Genomic DNA, 25,690 nt, shown 5'->3' with positions numbered 1-25,690 from the left:
ATAAAAGTCCCTCTTTTTCACATCTACAGCAATACACCGTAATATTATTCTTATCATTGTTTTTAAAACCTTTGCCAAACTTAGCAAGTGAAAAATATTGTTAGATATGCATTCTTTAATTATGAGGGAGGTTGAAGGTCATTTCATATCTTTGTTGGTGATTTGTATTTCTTTTTTTGAAAAGTGCTTGTTCATGCTCTTTTATATTGGCTCCTTTATCTCTTTGTTGACTTGAAAGAGCTCTTTACACTTCTAGAATATTACGGTTTTGTCTATTATATACAGCAACCCCTCCCCCTCCAGTTTGGCATTTGCGTTTTTATTTTGTCTTGTTGTTATCATTTGCCATAAAGGAATTTCCATTTATGGAGTTAAATATATGAATATTTTCTATTATGGTTTTTCTGCTTTGTCTCAAATTATAAAAATATTCATCTATGTTTTCTTCTATTATTCTTATTGTTTAATTTTTTAATTTGTCTTTAATCCACTATTTATTATTAACAATATGTGAAGTAGAGATTTATTTTTTCCTAAAATATCAACTAATTATCCTAAGACTATCCTTTTATTTTAATAATTCACACTTTCCCTATTTAAGACTTACTTTTATAATACCCTAAAGCAAACAAACAAACAAAAAAAACAAGCACTTTGCGGTCGAGTCGATTCTGACTCAAAGCAACCCCATAGGACGGGGTAGAATTGTGCCATAGAGTTTCCAAGGAGTGCTTAGTGGATTCAAACTGCCGACCTTTTGGTTAGCAGCTATACCTCCTAACCGTCATGCCACCAGGGTTTCCTATAATATGCTATGTTTATATAAGTAGGTGAAGATACAGACTTGTTATTCTGTTCATTGATCTGTCTTTTTATCCCTTCGCTAGTATCACAGCCTTCTCATTTGGGACATTTTATTGCACAATTCACCCACTACCTTTGTTTGTCTTATGTCTTTTTGCTATTCTCATTTGTTTACTCACCCAAATAGCTTTGGAATCACTTAGTCAACTGCCTTTGAAAATATGTAAAGATATTCAGACATTGCAATATGGGACTGGTATAGGAATATACACACTAATTGAATAGAATAGGAAGTCTAGAACTGGACCCAAGTTATATACGGGAACTTGGTTTGTGGCAGGGGAACAATTCAAATCAGTAGGAAAAGGATGGATTATTCAATAAGCAGTCTTAAGCAAATTTGAAACAGTCAAAAATGAAATGGAATGCATAAAGATCAATATCCTAGGCATTAGTGAGGTGAAATGGACTGGTATTGGTCATTTGGTCTACTACCCTGGGAAAGACAACTTGAAGAGGGATGACATTGCATTCGATGTCAAAAAGAACATTTCAAGATCTATCCTGAAGCACAACACTGTCAGGGATAGGATAATATCCACACACCTAAAAGGAAGACCAGTTAATATGACTATTATTAAAATCCGAACCAACCACTAAGGCCAAAGATGAAGAAATTTAAGATTTTTCACCAACTTCTTCAGTCTGAAATTGATCGAACATGCAAACAGGATGCACTGATAACTACTGGTGGCTGGAATGTGAAAGCTGGAAACAGAAGAAGGATCAGTAGTTGGAAAATATGGCCTTGGTAATAAAATCATGCCAGAGGTCCCATGATTGAATATTGCAAGACCAATGACTTCTTCATTGCAAATGCCTTTTTTCACCAACATAAATGTTGACTATACACATGGACCTTGCCAGATGGAATACACAGGAATAAACTGACTATGTCTGTGCAAAGAGATGATGGAAAAGCTCAATATCATCAGTCAGAACAAGGCCAGGACTAACTGCAGATCAGACCATCAATTATTCACATGGAAGTTCAAGTTGAAATTGAAGAAAATTAGAACAAGTCCATGAGAGCCAAAGTACAACCTTCGGTATATTCCATCTGAATTTAGAGACCATCTCAAGAATAGATTTGGTTCAATGAACACTAATAACCAAAGGCCAGACAAGATGTAGAATGACATCAACGACATCATACATTAAGAAAGCAAGAGGTCATTGACAAGGCAGGAGAGAAATAAAAGACCTAAATGGATGTTGGAAGAGACTCTGAACTTGCTCTTGAACATCGAGTAGCTACAGCAAAAGGATAAAAAATGATGAAGTAAAAGAGCTGAACAGAAGATTTCAAAGGGCGGCTCGCAAAGACAAAGTAAAGTATTATGACAATATGTGCAAAGATGTGGAGATAGAAAACCAAAAGGGAAGAACATGCTCAGCATTTCTCAAGCTGAAAGAACTGACAAAAAAATTCAAGCCTCGAGTTGTAATACTGAAGGATTCTATGGGGAAAATATTAAACGTCACAGGATGCACCAAAAGATGATGAAAGGAATATACAGAGACACTATACCAAAAAGAACTGGTCGATGTTCAACCATTTCAGGAGGTAACATATGATCAGGAACCAACGGTACTGAAGGAAGAAGTCCAAGCTCACTGAAGGCACTGGCAAAAAACAAGGCCCCAGGAATTGACGGAGTACCAATTGAGATGTTTCAACAAACAGATGCAACGCTGTAAGTGCTCACTTGTCTATGCCAAGAAATTTGGAAGATGGCTACCTGGCAGCCGACTAGAAGAGATCCATATTTATGCCTATTCCCAAGAAAGGTGATCCAACCAAATGCACAAATTGTCAAACAATATCATTAATATCACATGCAAGAAAAATTTGTTGAAGATCATTTTGAATGCTAAAGTGGCTGCAGCGTTATATCAATAGGGAACCACCAGAAATTCAAGACAGATTTAGAAGAGGACATGGAACCAGGGATATCATTGCTGATGTCAGATGGATCCTGGCTGAAAGCAGAGAATACCAGAAGGATGTTTACGTATGTTTTATTGATTGTGCTAAGGCATTCAACTGTGTGGAACAAAACAAATTATGGATAACATTGCAGAGAGTAGGTATTCCAGAACACTTAATTGTGCTCATGAGGAATCTGTACATGGATCAGGAGGCAGTCATTCAAACAGAACAAGGGGATATTGCATGGTTTAAAGTCAGGAAAGGTGTGCATCAGGGTTGTATCCTTTCACCATACCTATTCAATCTGTATGCTAAGCAAATAATCCGAGAAGATGGACTATATGAAGAAGGACAGGGCATCATGATCGGAGGAAGACTCATTAACAACCTGCATTATGCAGATGACACAACCTTGCTTGTTGAAAGTGAAGACGACTTGAAGCACTTATTGATGAAGATCAAAGACCACTAGCCTCAGTATGGATTACACCTCAACATAAAGGAAACAAAAATCCTCTCAACTTGACCAACAAGGAACATCACTGTAAATGGAGAAAAGATTGAGGTTGTCAAGGATTTCATCAACATCTATGGGAGCAACAGTCAAAAAATCAAAAGATGAATTGCATTGGGTAAAACTGCTGCAAAAGATCTCTTTAAAGTGTCAAAAAGGCAAGACATCACTTTGAGGACTAAGGTGCACCTGACCCAAGCCATGGTGTGTTCAATTGCCTCATATGCACACAAAATCTGGACAATGAATAATGAAGCCTGAAGAAGAATCGATGCCTTTGAATTGTGGTGTTGGTGAAGAATATTGAATATACCATGAACTGCCAAAAGAATGAACAAATCTGTCTTGGATGAAGTACAACCAGAATGCTCCTTGGAAGCAAGGATGGCAAGACTGGGTCTCACATAACTTGGACATGTTATCAGGAGGAATCAGTCCCTGGAGAAGGACATTATGCTTGGTAAAGTAGAGGATCAGCAAAAAAGAGGAAGACCCTCAAAGAGATGGATTGACACAATGCCTGAAACAATGGGCTCCAGCATAGCAACGATTGTGAGGATGGTGCAGAACCTGGCAGTCTTTTGTTCTGTTGTGCACAGGGTCGCTATGAATTAGAACTGCCTCAATGGCACCTAACAACAACAGGGTTCTTGTGAGGATTAAATGAGATAATAACGTGTGAAGCACTGAGAAGATGGCTTGGCAAGAAGGAAGTACATGGCAAATTTGAGATTTTTTTTTATAATATAGCCTTGTGGTTTGTCATATAGTTTATCGCACCTGTCAATAGTAATAATTTTATATTATTTCTTGACAATATTGACATACTTTTTCTCTGTTTCTAACTAAGATTATTGATTTCTTCTCCTTTTCAATTGAATTGGCCAAAATTTTGAACAGTATTAAATAATAATTGTGTTACTGGCCTTCCTGGTTTTACTAGATAAGGCTTCATCCTTGGTGAAGGTATGATGATGATCAGCCATTTGAGACAGATATTCTTGGAGTGGGGGCCAAGATGTCAGAGTAGTCAGGTGCTTCCAGCGAACCCTCTCACAACAAAGACCCCCCAAAAAACCAAGTGAAACGATTGCATTTATGACAAGCTAAAAGCCCTGACCACCAAAGGCAAAGCTAGAAAATGGACTGAGTGGCAGGGGAGGGAGAGATGGTCCAGAAGTGGACAGGGGTTGCTGGACCTGAATCGCTAGGAACCCTCAAGCTGCAGTGGGCTGATGGTAGTGTCTGGCCGCAGTACCCTCAGGGAGAAACAGCCAGCTGCACAGCCTACTGACACCTCCAGAACCAGAGAAGAGCGGCGCTCTTGCAAAAGCTAAGTACTTGCATATGTTTTACCGCACCCCCAGCCGGCAAGCCAGTTTCAGTGGCTGCCGATTTCCCTGGGCCTGAGATAGGTCCTGTTGTGTGTCTTGACCCATTCTCCTGGCCTTGGAGAAGGAATAAATTCACAGCTAAGGAAAAGATAATCTGCCAGCTCCACTAACCTGTGGAGCTCAGGACAGAAGCAGCTCCTGTCCAGGCATAAATGATCCATGGATTTTGAATACCTTTTCCCCTCCATGGACATGTGTGGCCTATTTCAGGAGAATAGGACCTTGTTGGCAAACTGCAACTGTTTCAGCTGTGCGGTGGAGAAGTGGGCGTTTGAGGTTGACATTGCTTTCTCTAATAAGCAGGGTCCTCACCTACCCACATCAGGGACCTAAGGACTGGTGGCTCCACTCAGGTCACCCAGCCAACCGCAACAGAAGTCGAAGGATAACTGGTACCTCCCAGTCCTTAAAACCAAAAGGATTGGGTGCCCAAGGTCCATCTGCAGGACCCATCCCACTATGCACTCAAGGGAACAGGGATGCTCTTTCCTCACAGACACTCAGGGGATGGATGTCAGCCCCCTGCATTGTTCAGAACATGACCCCCTACTGCAACAAGATACTGGTACCTACACCAATCACCCCTGCCCCTCTAAGACTGTAGGACAGAGCCTGTACTACACACTTGATGACCAACTACCTGGACACCTGAGCTGAATTCATACAGGAAAAGTGAATGGACTCCTGGGCTTATATACCTGGTAACAGCTCTAGCCATCTGGTGACATGACGTTAGAGCTTCAATGGTGGAAATAATCAAGCTAGCTCACTCACACAACCTATATGGATATATCAAAACAAAACAAAGCAAGAAGCTAGGATATAGTCAGCAAACATAAAATGAACTAATACAATACTTACAGAGGGCACAAAGACAACAGTCAATATCAAACCACATAAAGAAGCAGATGATGATCACTTCAACAAGCTCTCAAAACAAAGAATCAACTGATATTCTGGATGAACGTGCCTTCCTGGAATTACTGGATGCAGAATACAAAAGATTAATATACAGAATGCTTCAAGACAACAGGAACGAGATCAGGAAGGAGATCAGGCAATATGCAGAAAAGCCAAGGAACACACAGATAAAGCAGATGAAGAAATTAAAAAAGGTTATTCAAGAACATAATGAAAAATTTAATAAGCTGCAAGGATCCATAGAGAGACTTCAGTCCAAAATTCAAAAGATTAACAACAAAATTACAGAAGTAGACAACTCAAGAGAAAGTCAGAGGACCAGAATTGAGCAAGTGGAAGGCAGAATTGGTGAGACAGAAGATATAGCACTTGGCACCAATATATTTGAAGACAAATCAGATAAAAGAATTAAAAAAATGAAGAAATCCTATGAATCATGTGGGACTCTCTCAAGAGAAATAACCCACGAGTGATTGGAGTACCAGAACAGGGAGGGATAACAGAAAATACAGAGAGAATTGTTGAAGATTTGTTGGCAGAAAACGTCCCTGATATCGTGAAAGATGAGAAGATATCTATCCAAGATGCTCATCGAACTCCACATAATGTAGATCTCAAAAGAAAGATAAAGAGATAATTTTAACAGCCAAAACCAAAACCAAAACCAAAGATAAAGAGAGAATTTTAAGAGCAGTTAGGGATGAACGAAAAGTCACCTACAAAGGAGAGTCAGTAACAATGAGCTCGGACTACTCGGCAGAAACCACGGAGGGAAGAAGGCAATGGGATCACTTATATAAAAAATTGAAGGAAAAAAATTGCCAGCCAAAAATTATATATCCAGCAACACCATATCTCAAATATGAAGGTGAAATTAGGACATTTCCAGATAAACAGAAGTTTAGGGAATTCGTAAAAACCAAACCAACACTTAAAGAAATACTAAAGGGAGTTCTTTAGTTAGAAAATCAATAATATCAGGTATTGACCCAAAACTAGAACACTGGGCAGAGCAATAAGAAGTCACCCCAGACAGGGAAATCAAGATAAAAAAAAATACTCAAAACGGTAACAATGGGAGGCAGAGCCAAGACGGTGGAATAGACAAACGCTTCCATCGAGCCCTCTTTACAACAAAGACCCCAAAAAATAAGTGAAACGAGTATATTTGTGACAAGCTGGGAGCCCTGAGCTTCAAAGGCAAGCTTAGACAATGAACTGAGGGTCAGGGGAGGAAGAGACCGTTCAGAAGCGGAGAGGAGTTACCAGACCTGAATCGTGGGGAGCACTCAGGCACCATTCCCAGAGCGGTGGTGGCGGTGGACTGGTACTAACATTCAGCCGCAGTTTCCTCAGGGAGAAACAGCCAGCCACACAGCCTACTCACACCTCCGGAACCTGAAAAGAACAGCGCTCTCGGCAGAAGCTAAGTACTTGTGTATATTTTACTGCGCGCCCCCCAGCCCCAAGGTGGCTTCAGCTGCTGAATTCCCTGGGCCTGAGATAGGCCCTGTTGAGCACCTAGAGCCATCCTCCTGGCCTTGGGGAAGGAAAAAATTTGCAATTGGGTGAAAAGATAATGTGCTAGCTCCACTAACCAGGGGAGCTCAGGACAGAAGCGGCTCCTGTCCAGGCATAAACCATCCATGGGCTTTCAGCACCCTTCCCTCCTGCATGGACCTGTGTGGGCCTATTTTGGGGGGAATAGGCCCTTTTTGGCAGAATCCAACTGTTTCAGCTGTGTGGTGGAGAGGTGAGTGTTTGATGTTCGACATCACTTTGCCTATTAAACAAGGTCCTCACCTACCCACATCAGGGACCTAAGGACAGTAGCTCCACTCAGGTCACGAAGCCACCCACGACAGGGGTCTAAAGATTACTGGTACCTCCCAGTCCTTACAAACAAAAACATTGGATGCCCATGGTCCATCTGCAGAACCCACCTACCTGCAGGCTCTAGGGAACAGGGACGTGCTTTCCTCAGAGACACTCGGGGGTTGGTTCTCAGTCCTCTGCTTTGTTCAGAGTGTGACCCCCTGCTGCAATCAGATACCGGTATATACGCCAATATCCCCTGCCCCTCTAAGACTGTAGGACAGAGCCTGTACCACACACTTGATGATCAGCTACCTGGACACCTGAGCTGAATTCATACAAGAAAACTGAATGGACTCCTAGACTGATATACCGGATAGCAGCTCTAGCCATCTGGGGACAGGACGTCAGAGCTACAAAGGTGAAAATAATCAAGCTAGCTCACTCAAGCAACTCATAGGGGTATATCAAAACAAAACAAAGCAAGAAGCTATGACACAGTAAGCAAGCATTAATTAATACGATAACTTAGAGATGGCTCGGAGAAAACAGTCAATATCAAGTCACATAAAGAAACAGACCATGATCACCTCATAAAGCTCTCAAAACAAAGATCCAGGGATCTTCTAGATGCAAGTGCATTCCTGGAATTACCAGAGCCAGAATACAAAAGTTTAATATACAGAACCCTTGAAGACATCAGGAAGGAAATGAGGCAACCCCCAGAACAAGCCAGGCAACACACAGATAAAGCAGCTTAAGAAACTAGAAAGATTATTCAGGACCATAATGAAAAGTCTAACAAGCTGGAAAAATCCATAGGCAGACAGCAATCAGAAATTCAGAAGATTAACAATAAAATTACATAAGTAGACAACTCAATAGAAAGTCAGAGGAGCAGAATTGAGCAAGTAGAAGCTAGAATTTTTGAACTTGAAGATAAATCACTTGGCACTAATATATTTCAATAAAAATCAGACAAAAGAATTTTAAAAAATGAAGAAACCTTGAGAATCATGTGGGACTCTTAGCAAGAGAAATAACCCATGAGTGATTGGAGTACCAGAACAGGGAGGGATAACAGAAAATACAGAGAGAACTGTTGAAGATTTCTTGGCAGAAAATTTCCCCGATATCGTGAAAGATGAGAACATATCTATCCAAGATGCTCATCGAACTCCACATAAGGTAGATCTTAAAAGAAAGTCACCAAGACATATTATAATCAAAGTTGCCAAAACCAAAGATAAAGAATTATAAGAGCAGCGAGGGATAAATGAAAAGTCACCTACAAAGGAAAGCCAATAAGAATAAGCTCGGACTACTCGGCAAAAACCATGCAGGCAAGAAGACAATGGGATGATATATTTAAAAAATTGAAGGAAAAGAATTCCCACCCAAGAATCATATATCCAGCAAAACTGTCTCTTTAATATGAAGGTGAAATTGTGACATTTCCAGATAAACACAAGTTTAGGGATTTTTAAAAAACCAAACCAAAACTACAAGAAATACTGAAGGGAGTTCTTTGGTTAGAAAATCAGTAATATCAGGTATCAACTCAAGACTAGAACACTGGGCAGAGCAACCAGAAGTCAACCCAGACAGGGTAATCCAAAAAAACAAAGCCAGATTATTCAAAAAAAAAAAAGCTCAAAACAGGGTAATAGCAATATTATTATGTAAAAGAAGACAATGTTAAAATACTAAAGAGGGACTAAGAAATGTAATCATATACCTTCCATATGGAGAGGAAGATACGGTGATACAAAGAATAAAAGTTTGGTTTAAATTTAGAAAAATAGGGGTAAACAAGGTAACCACAAAGGAGACAAACTATCCTACACATCAAAATAAAATACAAGGGAAAAATAGAGACTCAGCAGAAACAAAATTGACAACAACAAATATGAGGAAAGGACAATATATAAAGATAATCTACTCAGCACATAAAATTAAGTGGGAAAAAGAAACTGTCAACAACAGACCAAAAAAGACATCAAAATGATAGCACTAAATTCATACCTATCCACAATAACTCTGAATATAAATGGACTAAATGCACCAATGAAGAGACAGAGAGTGGCAGAATGGATTAAAAAACAAGATCTGTCTATATGCTACCTACAAGAGACACACCTTAGACTTAGAGACACAAACTAAAAACTCAAAGGATGGAAAAAAATATATCAAGCAAACAAGAATCAAAAAAGAGCAGGACAGGGTAGAACTGCCCCATAGGATTTCCAAAGCTGTAAATCTTTAAGTAAGCGGACTCACATCTTTCTCCCACAGAGTTGCTAGTAGGTTCCAAGGACTGACCTTTTGGCTAGAAGCCCAGTGCTTAACCATCCTGTCACCACTGCCCCTTACACATCCTACGTCTTCTAAAACTTCAGTCTGGAGACAACATGTGTAGGCCCTGTGGGGAGAGAGAACACCAGATATCCTCATGCGCAAATGGGGAGCCACAGCCCCTGGCAGGGCATGGTGACAGAGCCGGAGAGGTTCCTCACTCCAGAACCTTCTGTCCTAGTCCAGTTTCCTATGGACAGGCTTCCTCCCAGGGTCAGTGCTTTCCGGGCTGAAGTCAGTACAGAGGCTGTTCGGGGTTGGCGCTGACAAGAGTCTAAGCGCAGGTTTCAAACCGTGCCTGGTCAGGATACAGATATTCTTCTGCAAAGTCTGGGTACATGTGTGCAAACCTGTCAGCAAAAGAGATTCTTCTCATCTTCATCCACACCGCTGAAGAGGTCTATCAGAAGCAGCTCTGCCACGCCCAAGGCCGTCTTCAGAATGCAGGACAGGTCTTCCTCATTTGTGCAGCCGTCCTCCTGCCATGCATACATCTTGAATGGCAGCTGGATGGTGTCCAGAGTCTCAGACGCTCTGCAGACCACGGACAAGGCGATCACATATTCCCGCAGGTCCATCTTGCCACCTCCGCTCTCGTCAGTGAGAACATGCAGTCCAGCGTGTCGGAAAGGGGTACCTCCAAGTACTCCGTGAACTCCACAAGTCAGTCTTCTCGCCCTTCTTCACCTTTGTGCTTTTTATCTGTTTCAAGTTTTTCTAGCTTTAGCCCCAGGCCTCTCACAAGCCTAGCAAATTCTAGAAGGCAAGTGTCGGAGGGGAGACGGACTGTCCTTCCGCTGGGGCCACCTAACGATCCTCAAACGTGAAATCCATGACGGAGATGCCCAGGGTCTCTGCCGTGACGCGCCTCATGTTGCTGGCGTATAGCACCGGGCTCTTCTTCGCCTTGGAAGGGTGGTAAACTGGGAGAAACTCAATTTCCACCTAACTGTGAAACTGACACAGGGCGAGCCACAGCATTTCCAACACTCCAGGTCCTTGCCACGTCCACATGATCGTGTCCAGCTTATTTGGGTATCCTAAAACCACAGGCTGGACAGGAACACCAAGGATAAACACACCAGTCTTGAAGGTAGTTTGACAGGTCCCATTGGTACAAGTACCTTCTGGAAAAATCATCGTCATAACTTCCCATTGGACTAAGCCCCTCTGTTTATCTCTTCCACTGTTTTCCTGCACAAGTCCTGGTCTGATCCGGACACACTGGCCGGATGTACTTGATCAGAGTTCCCCATATGGGGATACCCCTGCTCTCTGCCTTCATCACGATGGAGGACATGGTCATGGTCACGGGAACGGCGTGGAAGTACGAGGGGTGTGGTGCCAAGGGTCAAGATGGCCGCCTCAGTCGGTAGGGCCTGTCACCCCTGCTGGGCCACCGGGTGGAAGCTGCCGGCAAATCACGTGGTCTGCATGACTGCCTTGAGCGGGAAGTCCACGACCTTCTGCCACAAGCCAGCGGCTCTTCTGGTTCTCTCTCAGCAAATCCCAGTGAAGGTACAAAAGCGAAGGACCAGGCGAACAGCATCATGAAGGCGGCAAACAGGAGTCGGATGGGGAAGAGGGTCAGCGTCATGATGGCGATCTGGGCCTTCTGCAGAGTGCTGAAGCGCAGCTCGTGCATGAAGGGGTTCTACCCCGGGGGTGACAGCCGCCGCTTCACCTGCACCTGCGCTGGAGGAGTTGGCGGCTGAGACAGAGCGGCCTCTGGCAGGTCTCCCCAGCCGCAGAGCCACCACCGTGAGAAGAGCCGGAGCGGACCGAGGCGGAGGGCGGGCAGACCCCTTACAATTCTTCTCATTTCTGTAGGGTTGGTAGTGGTGCCCCTCTTTCGTTCCTGATTTTGGTAATCGGTGTCTTCTCTTTTGTCTTCTTGGTCAGTCTAGCCAAAGGTTAAAGGTTTGTCAATTTTGTTGATCTTTTCAAAAAGCCAACTCTTGGTTTATTTGATTTTCTCCGGGTTTTTCTTTCAGCTACAGTATTATTTCATCCCTCTTGCTTGCTTTCTGTTTAGCTTGCTTATTGTTTTGTAGTTTCCTAAGGTGGAAGCTTAGGTTTTTTGAGAATTCTCTTCTTTCTCTCATAGGAATTTAAAGTTACACATTTCTTAACAAGCAATGCTTAAGATACATACCATAGGTTTTGATATGTTGTGTTTTTGTTTCCATTAAGTCCAAATTATTTTTAATGTCTCGTCTGTTTTCTTCTTTGATTCATGGATTATTTTGAAGTGTGTTAATTTTCAAGTATTTGGTGTTTTCTCATATTTATTTCTGTTGTGGATTTCTAATTTAATTCCATTGTGGTCAGAGAATCAGAGAACACACTTTGTGTAATTTCAGTCTTTTTAATTTTATTGAGACTTGTTTTTGGCTCCTGTATAAGGCCTACCCTGGAAAATGTTCCATGTATACTTGAAAAGAGCATGTGTTCTGCAGTCCTTGGGCATTTTATAAATATCAGTTATGTCAAGTTGATGAGTAGTGTTAAAGTCTTCTGTAGTTATTCCATCAATGACTGAGAGTGGGGTATTGAAATCCCTAACTATTATTGATAAATTGTCTATTTCCTCTTTTAATCCTTCCAGTATCTGCTTCATGCATTTTGGGGGTCTGTTGTTCAAGGACATTTATAATTGTTATATATTCTAGATGTATTGACTATCAAAAAGATCCATAGTAATATTTGTTTTAAAGTCTATTTAATGTGATATTAATATAGCCATTCCAGCTCTCTTATGGTTACTGTTTACATACTGTATCTTTTTCTATTCTTTGTTTTCAACCTACTTGTTTCTTTGAATCTAAGGTGTTCCTCTTGTAAGCAGCAAGACCCATTGTTGCATCTCGCTGTTTTATCCGGTCACATAATCTCTGCCTTTGGACTGCGTGTTTAGTCCATTCAATTTTAATGTTCTCATTGATACGGTTAGGTTTTCTTTTGCTATTTTGCTAGTTGTTTTCTGTTTGTTTCAATGAAGTAATAGAACCATTAAAAGTTTTTAAGTTTAATAAGAAGCATCAATATATTTGGAAACTACTAAATTATTTCTCACTAAAGAAAAATCCAAAAGAGAAGAAATGACTCACACTTCTGTCATTCACACTTAACTTTACCTAACATTGTGGTATATTTTCTTCCAGTCTTTCTTATTCTTCATAGATGTTTGTCTGCTTTTTTTCCTCCCAGAGTTTATATCATACTACACATACAATTATTGTATATTTTCTTACAGAAGTATATTATATGCATTTTGCATGGATTTCAACCACAGAAGAGCCATCACCAGCCAAGATACCCTTGAAGCAGTCATGTGGAAGACTTTTTGAATAAATGAAGTGGCTCTGAATGGTCCTGTTGCTTAAATGACTGCACTTATCAAAAAGTTGAATATGTCAGAAGGTTGAGACAAACGGTTAACGTGCTTGGCTGCTAATTGAAAGGCTGGACATTCAAGTCTACCCAGAGGTGCCTCAGAAGAAAGGCTTTTGGGTCTAGTTCTAAAAAAATCAAACATTTAAAACCTTATGGAGTACAGTTCTACTCTGACACATGTGGGGTCTCCATGAGTCAGAATCAGCCTGACAGCAACTGTTTGTTAAAACGCAAGGTGTCTGAACAGCACCTGCTGCATCAAGTCTTTGTACTACACACCTGGTCTCTGGGTCCTATGTTTTTCGCCACCTATTTACTTTGTTAAATAAAAGAAAGATGTTTTCTTTTGTAAGTTTGGTAAAATTCACCTGTAAAATGGCTAGACTTACTGTCTTGAGGGAGTGATGTGGATAGTTGTCTACTACTGATTTTATGTAAATGCTGATATTAAGCTTATTGATTTTATTTAAACCTTTTGTCTCTTTGTCTATTAGTTTTTGATGGTGCATTTGCCAATTCTCCAAGTAGTTTCCCCAAATTATGCTTGTCGTAGAGAGAAGATTCTCCAACTCTGTTAGAGTAAAATCAAAGACATTTATTGAAGCCAATATGTCATTCAAATGGAGACTGTGAAAACCTCAGAGTCCGAAGCTCATGGATCCAAGGGAGAGAGTGCAAATCACACATAGTATATGCCATAGGAGGAACTACAAAACACAATATTCTGATTGGTTTACAGTGACTGAAATCAATCAAAGGTGGGAGAAAGCAAAACATGATTTTTAACATTAGTGGTTACATTAATATAGCTAAAGAATACACTAATTGGCTAAAGGACAAAATTGCAAGGTATGTGTTTGTGGAGAAGGTCTCATAACCATCACAAAATGATGACATGATGATGGCGTAACAGATCCTGTTGGGAACAGATTGCTAAACATTACCTTGCTCAGAACATAAGATTTTCTGGAGTGATCTAACACAAAAACTTTCAATAAGGTTTGGTTACAGACACCAGGACATGTAATATCCACATTCTTAGCCTGACCACAAAGAATAGAGTTTCCTTAATGACAGGGTTGGTTCCTAAGCAACAGGGTTTGAATCTGTGTGAAAGATTATACTGAGCTTTAGCATTAGTTCACCCATTTTACTTTACATCAGATGCCTCTTTTGATTTTATATCCCACATCATTCTGTTCTTTTGATCAAGGGTTCTGAAGAACATCCTTTGTTCACAGTTATGGGCATAATGTCTTCTGCATGAGTTTGGCAATATGCTACTCCCAGGTGGTGGCTCAACCTTCATAATTCATGCCTTTCTAGTTTTTCACATTAAGCCCCTTTTCCCCCATAATCAGGGACCATCGGTATCTTGGTTGCTGGGCAGCTCCAGTACGTCCATCATGCTATGGCTGAGCAGCTGTCCTCAGGGATTTTGGTATGGGGAGTGGATAGGGTATGGCCACATTGGAGGAACAACCTGCCTTACTTTCAAATGGCTAACGTAAGTCATAAGGCTTCTCTAATTTTGGGTTCCTGAATGCAGTGTTGATATGCATAATTCTTTGAGCATGATCTTGAATGCAGTGTTGATATACATAATTCTCTGAGCATGAGATGAAGCAGGGTTATCAGTTCCTGTTGTAGATGCACATCGCATAACACATTTTATAATTCCAATAATAAAGATTATTGTTAAAATAATTAACCCAGTTTGCAACAGAGACCGTGACCAAGAACCTGCACTATTAAGTAGCCAACTGAAGATATAAAAAAAAAGTATGGTAAAGTTATAGGGGGTATAGACTGTACCCAAACAGCCATTGGATGAATCTTAGCAATATCCTCTTCAACATCTCCAGTTAATCCAAGAGCAACAACAGGCGTTAGCAATGGAGCAAAACTCTCCTTGCTGGGCTAAGAGGAAATCTAGAACTATTCCATGGTCGAATACTACTTTTGCCAAGGATTCTAAAGTTTTTGTTGGGCGGCCATTCCATTGGCCACATCATCGACAATTTTAGCCATAGTGGCAGATAAATTGCTAATGGGATGTTCTATTGCATAATACCAAGCCAGGGCACAACAGCACATAAGAAGGATCTCCCCATCTTGGGTAATAAATGATGGGATTATCTGAGAGAACAAGTTCCATCTTCTTTATGGATATTAATTTCAAGTTACTGTTCCATAGCAAGGTGTCATTGTATGAATGAATACTCATGGTAACTCCTAGCATCTTTAAGGTACATGGGCCTAGCATATATTCCAACCATGTAAACATGACAATGCCCAAATATAGAGTGACTTATCAGAGTTTTTCCTTGAGTAAGCTGATTCTCCACACAAAAAGACACATCTAGATGGGGCACACAACATGCCTGCCCAGGTTTGAATATAAGGAAATGGGATGGACTGATTGGCCCTTCTGAGTCACTTTGCAGTTAATGAATCATCACAAATGGATAATTCTCCAAAATCCGGGGATCCTTGAGTCAGGCACAAACTGAGAGTTTTTAAATTATTTTTAAAATGACTATCTGGGAGGCGGGGCCAAGATGGCGGACTAGGTGGACACTACCGCGGATCCCTCTTGCAACAAAGACTCGGAAAAACAAGGGAATCGATCACATACATAACAATCTACGAACTCTGAACAACAAGCACAGACTTAGAGTCAGAAAACGAACAAATACGGGCAGACAGCGACCGTTTTCAGAACGAGGAGCCAGCGTACCAGGCAGGTGACCTTCAGAGCCCGATCTGGGGCAGAGCCCAGGGGGGCACACGGCACAGAAAAGGGGCCCACCCCTCCCCCCCCGAACCCATCCCGGGAGGAAGTCTAGCTGGTTGGCGTGGGCGGAGTAGAGGCGCAGCCAGAGGGAGAAGCACCCGGGAGGCAGTGACTGATCTGGGAGTGGGGAGAATAACGTCCCAGCTGGGGTGCTGTCCCACCAGGAGTTAGGCGAGAGGCGGACGGGGCGCGAGCGGAGGGGGGTCAACTATATATCCCTAAAGTGACCCCGGGGCGGGGCCCACACTTTTGTGCAGGAGGACGCACACCCAGTCCGCGCGTGTGGCGCGGCACACCGGAGGGAGAAATCCCCGGAGGTGACTGGTCTCGAGGCGCAGAAGGCAGCATCCCAGATGGGGAGCCATTCCGCTGGGATCTGGGCACGCACGTGGGCGGGGCATGAGCGCAGGGTCCATTTTTATTACCCTGAATTGACCGAGGGGGCGGGCCCACCTGGTCGTGCGAGTGACTCCCACCCAGTTCGGGGGAGAGGTGTGGCGCACCGGAAGGAGAAGTCCCCGGGAGGAAGTGATTGCTCCCGGAGCGGGGAAACCAACGTCCCAGACGGGGTGCCGTCCTGCTGGGATTTGGGCTCGCGCGCGGGCGGGGCGTGAGTGCGGGGTCCATTTTTATTCCCCAGAATTGACCCAGGGGGTGGTCCCACCTGGTCGTGCAGGTGACGCCCACCCAGTTCGCGCGAGAGGTGTGGCGCACCAGAAGGAGAAGTCCCCAGGAGGAAGTGACTGGTTCCGGAACAGGGAAAGCAGCGTCCTAACCCGGAAGTCATACCGCTGGGATCTGGGCATGCGCACGGGCGGGGCGTGACCACGGGGCCCAATTATAATCGCCTGAATAGACCCTGGGGGCGGGCCCACCCGTTCGTGCGGGAAACGCCCACCCAGTGCGCGCGAGCGGTGCCGCGCACCGGAGGGAGACATCCCCAGGAGGAAGTGACTGGTCTCCGAGCAAGGAAATCAGCGTCCTAGCCGGGGACACGTCCTGCCCGGATTTTGGCGAACGGGGGCAGAGCGTGAACGCGGTGTTCAGCTCTATATTCTGTGGTGCTACACTTCTAGCTCTCTGATCCCTCCCCCACCCTCCCCAGGCGGCCCCATTAACATCCGAATACCCAGAGCCAGAGGGAGAATTCAGATAGGGATCTGACTGCATTTTCTTTTAGCCGACTACCTGGAAAATCTAGTTTCCCAGTGATCGCTCGGAGACAGCAGTCCATATCAAACCACATAAAGAAACAGACCATGACAGCTTCTCCAACCCCCCAAACAAAAGAATCAAAATCTTTCCCAAATGAAGATACAATCCTGGAATTATCAGATACAGAATATTAAAAACTAATTTACAGAATGCTTAAAGATATCACAAATGAAATTAGGATAACTGCAGAAAAAGCCAAGGAACACACTGATAAAACTGTTGAAGAACTCAAAAAGATTATTCAAGAACATAGTGGAAAAATTAACAAGTTGCAAGAATCCATAGAGAGACAGCATGTAGAAATCCAAAAGATTAACAATAAAATTACAGAATTTGACAACGCAATAGAAAGTCAGAGGAGCAGACTCGAGCAATTAGAATGTAGACTGGGACTTCTGGAGGACCAGGGAAACAACACCAACATAGCTGAAAAAAAATCAGATAAAAGAATTAAAAAAAATGAAGAAACCCTAAGAATCATGTGGGACTCTATCAAGAAGGATAACTTGCGAGTGATTGGAGTCCCAGAATAGGGAGGGGGGACAGAAAACACAGAGAAAATAGTTGAAGAACTCCTGACACAAAACTTCCCTGACATCATGAAAGACGAAAGGATATCTATCCAAGATGCTCATCGAACCACATTTAAGACTGATCCAAAAAGAAAAACACCAAGACATGTTATCATCAAACTTGCCAAAACCAAACACAAACGGAAAATTTTAAAAGCAGCCAGGGAGAAAAGAAAGGTTTCCTTCAAGGGAGAATCAATAAGAATAAGTTCAGACTACTCAGCAGAAACCATGCAGGCAAGAAGGGAATGGGACGACGTATACACAGCACTGAACGAGAAAAACTGCCAACCAAGGATCATATATCCAGCAAAACTCTCTCTGAAATATGAAGGAGAAATTTAGATATTTACAGATAAACACAAGTTTAGAGAATTTGCAAAAACTAAACCAAGACTGCAAGAAATGCTAAAGGAGATTGTTTGGCTGGATGACCAATAATATCAGGTACCAGCACAACACAAGGTCACAAAACAGAACGTCCTGATATCAACGCAACTCAAATAGGGAAAGCACAAAAACAAACAAATTAAGACAAACTCTAAAAAATAAATAAATAAACAAAATAATACACACAACAGGAAATCATGGAAATCAATAGATAAACAATCACAATAATCAAAAAGAGGGACTAAATATAGGAGGCATTGAACTGCCAGACGGAGAGTGGTACAAGGCGATATAGAAGGATACAAGTTAGGTTTTTACTTAGAAAAATAGGGGTAAATAAAAAGGTACCCACAAAAAGGAATATCAATTCCTTAACTCAAGAAAAACGTAACGACTCAATAAACACAAAGTTAAACATTATGAAAATGAGGATCTCACAAGCTACTAAGAAAAACGTCTCAGCACAAAAAAGCATGTGGAAAAATGAAATGGCCAACAACACACATGAAAAGGCATCAAAATGACAGCACTAAAAACTTACTTATCTATAATTACACTGAATGTAAATGGACTAAATGCACCAATAAAGAGACAGAGAGTCACGGACTGGCTAAAAAAACACGATCCATCTATATGCTGCCTGCAAGAGACACACCTTAGACTTAGAGACACAAACAAACTAAAACTCAAAGGATGGAAAAAAATATATCAAGCAAACAATAAGCAAAAAAGAGCAGGAGTAGCAATATTAATTTCTGACAAAATAGACTTTAGACTTAAATCCTCCACAAAGGACAAAGAAGGACACTATATAATAATAAAAGGGACAATTGATCAGGAAGACATAACCATATTAAATATTTACGCACATTTTTATTTTAATGACAGGGCTGCAAAATACATAAATCAAATTTTAACAGAATTGAAAACTGAGATAGACACCTCCACATATATAGTAGGAGACTTCAACACACCACTTTCGGAGAAGGACAGGACAGCTCAATAGAGACACGGAAGACCTACTTACAACAATCAACCAACTTGACCTCATTGACTTATACAGAACTCTCCACCCAACTGCTGCAAAATATACTTTTTTTTCTAGCGCACATGGAACATTCTCTAGAATAGACCACATATTAGGGCATAAAACAAATCTTTGCAGAATCCAAAACATCGAAATATTACAAAGCATCTTCTCAGACCACAAGGCAATGAAGCTAGAAATCAATAACAGAAAAACTAGGGAAAAGAAATCAAATACTTGGAAAATGAACAATACCCTCCTGAAAAAAGACTGGGTTATAGAAGACATCAAGGAGGGAATAAGGAAATTCTTAGAAAGCAATGAGAATGAAAATACTTCCTATCAAAACCTCTGGGACACAGCAAAAGCAGTGCTCAGAGGCCAATTTATATCGATAAATGCACACATACAAAAAGAAGAAAGAGCCAAAATCAGAGAACTGTCCCGAAAACTTGAACAAATAGAAAGTGAGCAACAAAAGAACCCATCAGCCACCAGAAGAAAACAAATAATAAAAATTAGAGCTGAACTAAATGAATTAGAGAACAGAAAAACAATTGAAAGAATTAACAAAGTAAAAAGCTGGTTCTTTGAAAAAATTAACAAAATTGATAAACCACTGGCTACACTGACTGACTAAAGAAAAACAGGAAAGGAAACAAATAACCTGAATAAGAAACGAGAAGGACCACATCACAACAGAACCAAATGAAATCAAAAGAATCATATCAGATTACTACATAAAATTGTACTCTAACAAATTTCAAAACCTAGAAGAAATGGATAAATTCTTGGGACAATACTACCTACCTAAACTAACACATTCAGAAGTAGAACAACTAAATAGACCCATAACAAAAAAAGAGATTGAAACGGTAATCAAAAAACTTCCAACAAAAAAAAGTCCTGACCCAGATGGCTTCACTGCAGAGTTCTACCAAACCTTCAGAGAAGACTTAACACCATCACTATTGAAGGTATTTCAAAGTATAGAAAAAGACGGAATACTAACCAACTCATTCTATGAAGCTACCATCTCCCTGATACCAAAACCAGGTAAAGACATTACAAAAAAAGAAAATTTTAGACCTATATCCCTCATGAACATTGATGCAAAAATCCTCAACAAAATTCTAGCCAATAGAATCCAACAACACATCAAAAAAATAATACACCGTGATCAAGTGGGATTTATACCAGGTATGCAAGGCTGGTTTAATATCAGAAAAACCATGAATGTAATCCACCACATAAATAAAACAAAAGATAAAAACCACATGATCTTATCAATTGATGCAGAAAAGGCATTTGACAAAGTTCAACACCCATTTATGATAAAAACTCTTACCAAAATAGGAATTGAAGGAAAATTCCTCAACATAATAAAGGGCATCTATGCAAAGCCAACAGCCAATATCACTCTAAATGGAGAGAACCTGAAAGCATTTCCCTTGAGAACGGGAACCAGACAAGGATGCCCTTTATCACCGCTCTTATTCAACATCGTACTTGAAGTCCTAGCCAGGGCAATTAGGCTAGACAAAGAAATAAAGGGTATCCAGATTGGTAAGGAGGAAGTAAAGCTATCACTATTTGCAGATGACATGATCATATACATGGAAAACCCTAAGGAATCCTCCAGAAAACTACTGAAACTAATAGAAGAGTTTGGAAGAGTCTCAGGATATAAAATAAACATACAAAAATCACTTGGCTTCCTCTACATCAACAAAAAGAACACCGAAGAGGAAATAACCAAAGCAATACCATTCACAGTAGCCCCCAAGAAGATAAAATACTTAGGAATAAATCTTACCAAGGATGTAAAAGACCTATACAAAGAAAACTATAAAACTCTGCTACAAGAAATTCAAAAGGACATACTTAAGTGGAAAAACATACCCTGCTCATGGATAGGAAGACTTAACATAGTAAAAATGTCTATTCTACCAAAAGCCATTTATACATATAACGCACTTCCAATCCAAATACCAATGTCATACTTTAAGGAGATAGAGAAACAAATCACTAATTTCATATGGAAAGGAAAGAACCCCCGGATAAGCAAAACAATACTGAAAAAGAAGAAGAAAGTGGGAGGCCTCACCCTACCTGATTTCAGAACTTATTATATAGCTACAATAGTCAAAACAGCCTGGTACTGGTACAACAACAGGCACATAGACCAATAGAACAGAATTGAGAATCCAGATATAAATCCATCCACGTATGAGCAGCTGATATTTGACAAAGGACCAGTGTCAGTCAATTGGGGAAATAATAGTCTTTTTAACAAATGGTGCTGGCATACCTGGATATCCATTTGCAAAAGAATGAAACAGGACCCATACCTCACACCATGCACAAAAACTAACTCCAAGTGGATCAAAGACCTAAACATAAAGACTAAAATGATAAAAATCATGGAAGAAAAAATAGGATCTACCCTAGGAGCCCTAATACAGGGCATAAACAGAATACAAAACATTACCAAAAATGATGAAGAGAAACCAGATAACTGGGAGCTCCTACAAATCAAACACCTATGCTCATCTAAAGACTTCACCAAAAGAGTAAAAAGACCACCTACAGACTGGGAAAGAATTTTCAGCTATGACATCTCCGACCAGCGCCTGATCTCTAAAATCTACATGATTCTGTCAAAACTCAACCACAAAAAGACAAACAACCCAATCAAGAAGTGGGCAAAGGATATGAACACACATTTCACCAAGGAAGATATTCAGGCAGCCAACAGATACATGAGAAAATGCTCTCGATCATTAGCCATTAGAGAAATTCAAATTAAAACTACGATGACATTCCATCTCACACCAACTAGACTGGCATTAATTCAAAAAACACAAAATAATAAATGTTGGAGAGGCTGCGGAGAGATTGGAACTCTCACACACTGCTGGTGGGATTGTAAAATGGTACAACCACTTTGGAAATCCATCTGGCGTTATCTTAAACAGTTAGAAATAGAACTACCATACAACCCAGAAATCCCACTCCTCGGAATATACCCTAAAGATACAAGAGCCTTCATACAAACAGATATATGCACACCCATGTTTATCGCAGCTCTGTTTACAATAGCAAAAAGCTGGAAGCAACCAAGATGTCCATCAACGGACGAATGGGTAAATAAATTGTGGTATATTCACACAATGGAATACTACGCATCGATAAAGAACAGTGACGAATCTCTGAAACATTTCATAACATGGAGGAATCTGGAAAGCATTATGCTGAGCAAAATGAGTCAGTTGCAAAAGGACAAATATTGTATAAGACCACTATTATAAGATCTTGAGAAATAGAAAAAATGGAGAAGAACACAGACTTATGTGGTTACAGAGGGGGGAGGGAGGGAGGGAGGGAGAGATCTTTTTATTGATCAATCTGTAGATAAGAACGGCTTTGGGTGAAGGGAAAGACAACACTCAATACAAGGAAGGTCAGCCTAATTGGACTGGATTAAAAGTAAAGAGGTTTCCGGGATAAAATGAAAGCTTCAAAGGTCAACGAAGCAGGGGCTGGGGTCTGGGGAACTTGGTTTGAGGGGACTTCTAAGTCAATGGACAAAACAATTCTATTATGAAAACACTCTGCATCCCACTTTGAATTGTGGCGCCTGGGGTCCTAAATGCCAACAAGCGGCCATCTAAAATACATTAATTGGTCTCAACCCACCTGGAGCAAAGGCAAAGGAAGAACACCAAGGTCACACGACAACTAAGCACCCAAGAGACAGAAAGGGCCACATGAACCAGAGACCTACATTATCCTGAGACCAGAAGAACTAGTTGGTGCCCGGCCACAATCGATGTCTGTCCTGTCAGGGAGCACAACAGACAACTCCTGAGGGAGCAGGAGACCAATGGGATACAGACCCCAAATTCTCATTAAAAGACCACACCTAATGGTATGATTGCGACTAGAGGAATCCCAGAGACAATGCTCCCCAGAACTTCTGATGGCACAGGACAGGAACCATCCCCGAAGACAAATCATCAGGCATGAAAAGGACTGGTCAGTGGGGGGGAGAGAGAAGCTGATGAAGAGTGAGCTAATTAAATCAGGTGGACACGGGAGAATGTGTTGGCAACTCTTGACTGGAGGGGGGATGGGAAGATAGAGAGAGAGGGAAGATGGCAAAATTGGCACCAAACGAGAGACTGTAAGGGCTGACTCAATAGGGAGAGAGCAAGTGGCAGAAGGGAGTAAGATGTATGTAAACCTACATGTGACAGACTGATTGGAATGGTAAATGTTCACTTGAAGCTTAATAAAAGTTAAAAAAAAAAAATATGAACAGCAAAAAAAAAAAAATGACTATCTGCTACTACTGTAGAATAATATTGAACACCATCAAGAAAAAGATTGCATGGTGTGGATAGAATAAAACATTCTAACCATGCATTGGTAAGATTGAAACAGGGAGTTGATGGATAAGTGGGTAATTCTGGAAGTAGCCATAATGTGACATGAGTGACCCATTTAAAGAGTTTCTCAAAATCAACACTAAAATCAGGTGTGGATTTATAATCTAATACTGACACAGCAAAAGGATCGGTATGATCTTGTGTAGACTGAGGGGAAGAGTGATGCATCCAGCACTCAATTAAATTGTTAGCACCGGCTACTGAAATAACTAATTTGATAAAAGCATTTTCTTGCCAAGCAATAGAAAAAGGAAACAATAAAAGTATTAAAGCAGTAATGGGAGTCATGATTAGAACACAAATATGGAAAAGGAATACTACCACAAACATTCAGAAAAAATAACTGTGCCTGTAATTACCAAGGAAACCCTGATGGTGTAGTAGTTAACATTCAGCTGCTAACCAAAAGGTCTGCAGTTCAAATGGACCAAGTGCTCCTTGGAAACCCTATGGGGCAGTTCTACTCTGTCCTATGGGGTCGCTATGAGTCAGAAAGAACTCAACAGCAATGGGTTTGGTTAAAATTACCAAACTAACTCCAAAAATCTCCAAAAGTTGCATAAATGTTTACCAAAAAATAATTCTTAAGTATATAACATACAGAATAGCTAAAGCTAGAAAGATAGCAGTATAACAGAGTCTAAAGCTTAGCCACCTGCATGTTCCAGCTCCATGACCTGGGGTAAGTCATCCACTCTTGTAGTCATCTACTTCATGTTTGAACAAAAGAGAATTTCACTTTGAGTTCTTCTGTGACTTCTAGTACAAACAGGTGCTGTAGTCTTTTTCAGTTGAGATAAATGGACCCACTCCTTAACTCCTCATAATTTAGCCACACAAGGATGAATTAGGGGGAATAGGTATGGACCCTTCTAACAAGGCTCAAAGGAATCCTTTAATTGGTGTGTCTTCCAATAAACATAGTTGCTAGGTGCAAGAGGAGGCATTGTACCTCCGCCATCAAATGCTTGCTTGAGGAGCATACTCCTTGGCATAATGAATTAAGGCCTGGCAATATTTTAATAAATTGGCTTCGATCAAATCTGGATCAGCAGTTCCTGATAAATAAGGTAAATTCATTGGCTACTCTGCAATTATCTCATAAGGGGTCAATTTATGAGGGTCAGGTCAACCACGCTGAAGATGAAAGTTTTGCCAATTAGGTCTTTATGATACCATTGTTCCGTTCTACAAATCCAGAGGACTGCGTGTGGTAAGGACAATGGAGCTGACAAAAAACAGGAAATATTTTACAAATAGCAGCAATCACTTGTCCAGTAAAGTGGGGTACCTAAATCACTGCAAAGGATGGCTGGAGACCCAAGTGGGAACGATATTTTCCAGCAATTTCTTAGCCACAAAAGTTGCCATAGCTTGGTGACAGGGAAAATCTACTAAATGTGAATATCCGCAAATCACAACTAAAACAAATGTATAACTGTTGGAGGGAGTTAGTTGAATAAAATCCACTTACTATTTGAACATAGGTCCTATTAGCAATGGGTATCTCCCAAGAGATACCCTGATGATGAGGGTATCCCTCTGGTGAGGGTTGGTAGATTTTACCTCCATTATACTCAGAACAAAGAGGGCACAGCCTCGCTACTTGATTTGAAGCCTTCCAAAGTGTCCCCAAAAATATTTATGTAAAATTCCCATTGTCTTGTCCCTGCTCAATGATCCTTCACATGAAAGGTCATGACCAAAGGATGTGTAAGTCCTTGAAGATAACTGGTTTTGAATCTGGCCTTTCCCAAAGGAAAGTATTCTTACTAATTTCACAACTGTCCTGTCATGGATTGAATTGTGTCCCCAAAAAATATGTGTATCAATTTGGCTAGGCTATGATACCAATTTTATGATACCAAGTATTGTGCGACTGTCCACAATTTTGTCATCTGATGTGATTTTCCTGTGTGTTGTAAATCCTATCTCTATGATGTTAATGAGATGGGATTAGTAGCAGTTATGTTAATGAGGCAGGACTCAATATACAAAATTAGATTGTATCTTAAGCCAATCTATTTTGATATACAAGACAGAAGT

The 25,690-nt window shown here is 41.0% G+C and overlaps 1 long non-coding RNA gene and 1 pseudogene across 10 annotated transcripts in view; both read right to left on the bottom strand.

Moving 5' to 3' along the window:
- LOC111749237 (uncharacterized) overlaps positions 1–25,690 on the bottom strand; it is a 530,861-nt gene that overhangs the window by 358,251 nt on the left and 146,920 nt on the right. The window lies entirely within an intron of this gene.
- On the bottom strand, positions 9,992–11,440 carry LOC135228782 (lysophosphatidylcholine acyltransferase 1-like; annotated as a pseudogene).

This window comes from Loxodonta africana, chromosome 27, assembly GCF_030014295.1.
Source record: "Loxodonta africana isolate mLoxAfr1 chromosome 27, mLoxAfr1.hap2, whole genome shotgun sequence".
Lineage (NCBI taxonomy): Eukaryota > Metazoa > Chordata > Mammalia > Proboscidea > Elephantidae > Loxodonta > Loxodonta africana.
Note: the sequence above shows the minus strand (reverse complement) of the source record. Positions and strands in the feature narration are given on the sequence as shown.